General features: G+C 41.3%; 1 pseudogene; it reads right to left on the bottom strand.

Annotated features, from left to right (window-relative positions):
• Positions 1 to 109: 109 nt before the first annotated feature.
• Positions 110 to 3,594, bottom strand: LOC113193805 (small ubiquitin-related modifier 1 pseudogene; annotated as a pseudogene).
• Between the last annotated feature and the right edge of the window lie 3,023 nt (positions 3,595 to 6,617).

Below are 6,617 nucleotides of genomic sequence, written 5' to 3'. Positions count from 1 at the left end.
AGCGGGGGTTTAAATGCCCCGCCGGCTGGCCCGCCCCGAACGCACTGCCTGAGCACCAGAGCCTCCGCCCCTTTGCACCTGACCGCCCTCGGAGCCCTGCGGAGCACAATCAGATGGGCCATCTCGCGGCCACGCTCACTAGGACCTGTTTTCTCCTATTTTGCCTCCCGGTCAGGGACTGACAGCTCTTGGTTTCCGGGCTCCTTTCTGCCCTGCCTGCACTTTGCGCTTCCCTACCCTCCCGGGAAATGAAAACAGCAATCCCAGACCGGATCAGCTCTACTTGACGACCCTGCCTAGCGGCAGCTGTCCCCGCAGCGCTTTCTAGCCTGAGAAGCAGTAGGCTGTAACAGAGATCGGAAAACTGGAGCAAACTGGGGGCAACAGCTAACACCCTGTGCCGCCCTCATCTTACTGATCTGAATGCGGGCGCCCCCTTGGGAACTCAGGAGTTTTTTCAGGGAGGGATACTATTTGGCCCCAGATCCCTTTTAGACTTCAGTTTCCCGTCCTCGTTCAGATTTTAAACTACTTATTGAGCCAGTCAGGTGCCTTTTCCCCTTCCCCAACCCCCTACTCCCTGCAGAGACAGAGTTGTGGTCACCTGTGCTCTCCTTTCTGGAGGCAAGCAGTCAGGTGGCAGTGAAGAGCTACCAGGCAGAAACTTCTGAGCACATGAAAATGACTGCCTCTAGCATTGAAGATTTCAGGGTATGTGTCCACCTATAAAAAGAAGACATTGTGAGATCCTTGTACAGGAGCCCAAGGGTGAACTTAGGAAGGGTGGAAAGGGAAGTATTCGCCTGAAAAATAAACTTGTTAATAAAACATAAAATAGGAATGTGTCTTGTGCAAATGGGTTTCAGCCCTGACCCCACCCTGCCCCTAACTCCTAGGAGTGCCCAGGTCTGAGAGCAAGGTCGGGGAAGTGAAGCAACAACTTCATCACACAGGTGAGGACCCAGAATAATGGGCTTGGCTGGTACCAGCCCTGGATCAAGCAAAAAGAGGGTAAGCAAAGTTGTAAAACCCTCGGTAATGCCAGCAGTCAGGGGCATGGGTCTGGTGCCAGAAATGAAGAGGGCAATAAGCCAAGGACAGGGATAAAGAAAGAGACAGAGGAAAGAAGAGAGACATGGAAGGGAGGTGCAAATACCAGGTCACATAGTACACAGCAAGCTGAAATCAAAGGAAGACTATTGTTAACAATGGCTCCTTAATTAAATCCTCCATTATACCACACATTGTACCAAGGTGTAAATTTATTTAATTCTTACAAGTCAGATGAGTAGTATCCAAATGGTTAGGGTGACTTTATGTCTTGGTGTGCCTAGGGTAATCCCAGGAGACACCTGATGTCCCTGGATGTATGATGGGCCAGCTCTGGGGTGAGTGACCCCAGGTGAAGGCTCCCTTTCTTAAAGGAGGAGTAAGCTGATTTTCCCAGGATGACAGGTACTTATCTCTAAGGAAAGAAAAGGATCAGATTGGAATGCAAATGAGCCAAGGAAAGTGCTGAGGCTAACTGATGCCACTAGGAGGAGTAGGGAACATCAGGAAGGATGGAAGAGACCACTTCCAGAGCCTCAACAGTGCTACCCAGACTCCCATAGTGTAGAACATTTGTCTTACCATTTCAGACAGAAAAACCAAGGATGAGGAAGGCTCACTTCTGTTCATTTTCATGCCCTTCGGGAGAAGCTGTTTTGGGTCTCTGAGAACCATGCTTGCCTGGTGCTGGAACTTTGAGAGGTATTTAGAATATGCTCCATGGTAGTATGGCTGTTATTCACAGTGTGCCAATAAGTAGCTGGGAGCAGGGTCAGTCCTGAAACAGTCTTTGCCTTGTGCCAGTTACTTCCTATGGATTCCAGCCATGTATCCCTGTTCAGAGGCCAGGATGGCAGCGGGAACATGCCAACTGACATTGGAACCCTTTCTCACTTGCTCCTGTAGGTGAGCAGGATGATCTCTTTGCTTCTTGCTGCTTGACGGAGTGGCAAAGAGGGGTTTTATGGCTCAGGTAGTCCTTTCACTCATTGGTGCCACCTCTCATTCTTTGGTGGAGCTGGGGATTGTACCCAGGACCCTGTACATGCTAGCCAAATGTTTCACTACTGACACTGAGCTACATCCCTAGCCCCCCTCTCCACGTTTCTTTTTCTTAAGGTTTTTACAAATATTGTTTATTTTAATGAAGCTGGTACAGACAATGTCCATTTAAAACCCACATCCCAGGCCAAAAGTACAAATAAAATCAAAGGAGCAGTGTTCTGCTGTACATGCTTCTGCATGAATAACTTTATTAATAGCTAATGAAAATTAGAACTTTTCAAGGATCTTCTGATGATTTTTTTTTTTTAATCTTAAAATGCTTTCTCTTTAGTGAAGCCATCTTTGGAATTAGTCGTTACTCTCACCATGTCTGTCATCTTGACTCCAAAGCTGATATTCCTCCTCTTTTGGTCCAGACCCTCAGATTTTATTTTTATTTTATTTTATTTTTTTAAAGAGAGAAAGAGAGAGAGAGAGAGAGAGAGAGAGAGAGAGAGAGAGAGAGAGAAAGAGAGAGAATTTTTTAATATTTATTTTTTAGTTTTCGGCGGACACAACATCTTTTTGTTTGTATGTGGTGCTGAGGATCGAACCCGGGCTGCACGCATGCCAGGCGAGCACGCTACCGCTTGAGCCACATCCCCAGCCCCAGCCCCTCAGATTTTAAAAGTAGCATCAAGTTAAGGAAAGGTCATTTTCCCACAGTTCAGTTCTCTGAAAAACTTCCATCTCCCACTGAAAGTCACAGTCCAGGAGTGAAGCAATCACATGCTAGAACTTCAAGGCCAACTGTGACAGAGACAGTGTTGTGGTTACTCCTGCTCTCCTTTCTGGAGGCAAGCAGTCAGGTGGCAGTGAAGAGCTACCAGGCAGAAACTTCTGAGCACATGAAAATGACTGCCTCTAGCATTGAAGATTTCAGGGTATGTTTGACATTCAAATTGGCTGATCTTAAATATTTATCACCACAGGCCTGAAAATGCACAGTCCTGAAAAAGGTGGCCTCTCTGTGTATACGTGTAATTTTTTAAAAGGAGAGGGCAATATGAAGGGAGCTGAGGTTTGATCACCAAAATATCAGCACAATGAAAACAAACAATAATGAATAATGAGCACTGAATTCAAATTACCAGATGTTTTAAAGAGATGGGTGTCAGTTTTCAATTCCATCTGAACACCACATTACAAAAGAACTGTTTTTAAAAATAAAAAAAGATTGAGGGAAAAGAAAAAAATAAAAGAATACGTAAGCCCTTTAATGACCCCATTTGTTCCTGATAAACTTCAATCACATCTTCTTCCTCCATTTGCAGTTCTTTTGGAGTTTCATTATCAGCAATTCTCTGACCTTCAAAGAGAAACTTGAGTGAATTCATTAGAACTTTCTGTCTTTGACAGTATGATTCTTGAGATGTGTTGTCATTTTCACTTTGAAGTGAATCTCACTGCTATCCTGTCCAGTGACTTTTAGTTTAATGTATTTTCTGCTTTCTTATCCCCCAAATCCTCAGTTGAAGGTTTTGCTTTCTGATGAGACATGGTGATGGTGGCTTCACCCTGGAGTCTCTGCACAGCAGCGACCTCAGGTACGCAGAATCTCTATCTCCCTTTCCCACAGCACAACACTGTGGCTGCAGGGACTTCTACTACACCTCCCTACCTCTCCAAAACTTTTGACTCTCCTTTCTGTTGTTATTTGGCACTGTCCACATTACCTTCTCAGAGCCTGCAGGATGTATTTGAAGCAGATGAGGAGGGAAAGGAGGAGGTACTGAATCAGACACTAAAAGAAAAGATCCTCAGTTTTTAAGTGAGTAGCCCTATAATTTGTCAAAAATGCTTACTACAGATTGTTTCCTTTACTGAGAAGAAAATCTGTGAGGTGAACAGAAAGCCTATATCCTGGGAGCAAATTTTTACCTCTCACACATCAGAGCACTAATCTCTAGGGTATATAAAGAACTCAAAAAGCTAAGCACCAAAAAACCAAATATCTCAATCAACAAATGGGCCAAGGACCTGAACAGACACTTCTCAGAAGAGGATATATAATCAATCAACAAATATATGAAAAAATGTTCATCATCTCTAGCAACTAGAGAAATGCAAATCAAAACTACTTTTAAGATATCATCTCATTCCAGTCAGAATGGCAGCTATTATGAAGACAAATAACAATAAGTGTTGGCGAGGATGTGGGGAAAAAGGTACACTCATACACTGCTGGTGGGTCTGCAAATTGGTACAGCCAATATGGAAAGCAGTATGGAGATTCCTTGGAAATCTGGGAATGGAACCACCATTTGACCCAGCTATCCTTCTCCTCAGACTATACCCAAAGGACTTAAAAACAGCATACTAGGGACACAGCCACATCAATGTTTATAGCAGTATAATTCACAATAGCTAAACTGTGGAACCAACCTAGATGCCCTTCAGTAGATGAATGGATAAAAAAATGTGGCATTTGGAACTTTACTCAGCAATAAAAGAGAATAAAATCATGGCATTTGCAGGGAAATGGATGGCACTGGAGAAGATAATGCTAAGTGAAGTTAGTCAATCCCAAAAAAACAAATGCTGAATGTTTTCTCTGATACAAGGAGGCTGATTCATACTGGGGTAGAGAGGGGTAGCATGGGAGGAATAGATGAATTCTAGATAGGGCAGAGGGGTGAGAGGGAAAGGGAAGGGACAGGGGGTAGCAAGGATGGTGAAATGTGATGGACATCATTATCCAAAGTACATGTATGAAGACACAAATTGATGTCAACATACTTTATATACAACCAGAGATATGCAAAATTGTGCTGTTTGTGTAATAAGAATTGTAATGCATTCCACTGTCATTTATTTAAAAAAAAATCAATTAAAAATGTTTACTATAGTTTGTTTAGTATCAGACACTTGTGAGAAGGAAACTGGCAATCACTGGCCTTTTTACCCATCAAATACCAGTTCCTACTGCTAGCAAGTTTCATTGACCACACATGACTTTTTGGATAGCCAGTTAGGTTAGCTGTTTAGGTTCTTTTGGATATTGGAAAAAAAAAATCTTTGTTTTTTCAGAGGTATAAAAGGATCTGAATGCTTAAGAAAATTTATAAGAACATGTTGGGAGAATAAGCTACCAAGCAAGAGAAACCCAAAATTTCACCACACACACATACATCAATATTTGAACACAATTACCTCCTCCTACTCATTTTTTTTTTGTGATAGAATAAAAATGATTAAAGGAGTAGGAGTTGGGATATTAGGGGAAATTTGGATGAAACTTCCCCCTGCCCCAGTACTGGGAATTGAACACAGGGATACTTTACCACTTGATGGACATCCCAGTCCCCCTCCCCCCACTGCCTTTTTTTAGAAAACATCCACTCTTTAAAAAAAATTTTTTTTTTAGTTGTAGACAGACACAATACCTTTATTTATTTGTTTTTATGTGGTGCTGAGGATAGAACCCAGTGCCTCACACATGCAAGTCAAACGCTCTACCAACTGAGCTATAATGCAAGTCCCTTAAGCCCTTTTTGAAAAATATAAAAATTAAAAAAAAATCTTTTTTTTTTTGACAGAGTCCAAGTTGCTGAGGTTGACCTAGAACTTGTGATCTTCCTGCCTCAGTCTCTCATGTAGCTGGCATTACAGCCATGAGCCACAGCACCTGTGGTATTCCATCTTTTGAAGATTCAATTTCTTATTACATCTTTTCATTGAGGCAAAGTGGTACACTGAGAAGAACTTGTACTTGGAGTCAGACCCAATTCTGGAACCAATTCAAAACCCTTTGTTAGATTTCCAGATGAAGATGGAATAGATAGATTTCTTCCTATCCTAACTACTTCTCTGAACCTTAGTTCCTTTGTCTATAAAATGCAGATAATAACACTTATCTTGCAAGGTGGCTGTAAGAATGAAAAAATATGCACATAAAAGTATTAATCATGTCAGTTATACTAAATAGGTTTGGTAAGTGAAGCAATTATTATGAGCTTATATACTGTATTAGGATCAGATAGTGACTACAACTGAGAAAAATCAATGACCATAATAAATGAGAACAAAATAGAGGGATTAAAGTATTGGAGTCTTTAAAAAGATTCAATGGTATAACAGAATAGGTTTGACCTGCAAAATACTTAATAACATGTGCTTATGTGTTAAGTTTATATGTTAAGTTGTACAACTTAAGTCACTGATACTATAAGCATTGTAATAACACATGTTGAATCATTTTGTGTCAATAAGGATATATGTACAGACTGAATATCAGAAAAACAAAAAAGCTATTATTATCTTAAATGTCAGATGCCAAAATCTCGTAAGAGTTACTGTTAAATTGTTCCCAGCCAACACAATTAAAAGGTGATCATGGATCCAAAAGGATTTTGTTTCTTTATTTATATATTTTTTTATTTTATTATTTTTTTAGGGGAGAGAGAGAGAGAGAGAGAGAGAGAGAGAGAGAGAGAGAGAGAGAATTATTTTAATATTTATTGTTTAGTTTTTGGCGGACACAACATCTTTGTTTGTATGTGGTGCTGAGGATCGAACCTGGG

The sequence above is a fragment of the Urocitellus parryii genome, chromosome 4 (genome assembly GCF_045843805.1).
Source record: "Urocitellus parryii isolate mUroPar1 chromosome 4, mUroPar1.hap1, whole genome shotgun sequence".
Taxonomy (NCBI): domain Eukaryota; kingdom Metazoa; phylum Chordata; class Mammalia; order Rodentia; family Sciuridae; genus Urocitellus; species Urocitellus parryii.
Note: the sequence above shows the minus strand (reverse complement) of the source record. Positions and strands in the feature narration are given on the sequence as shown.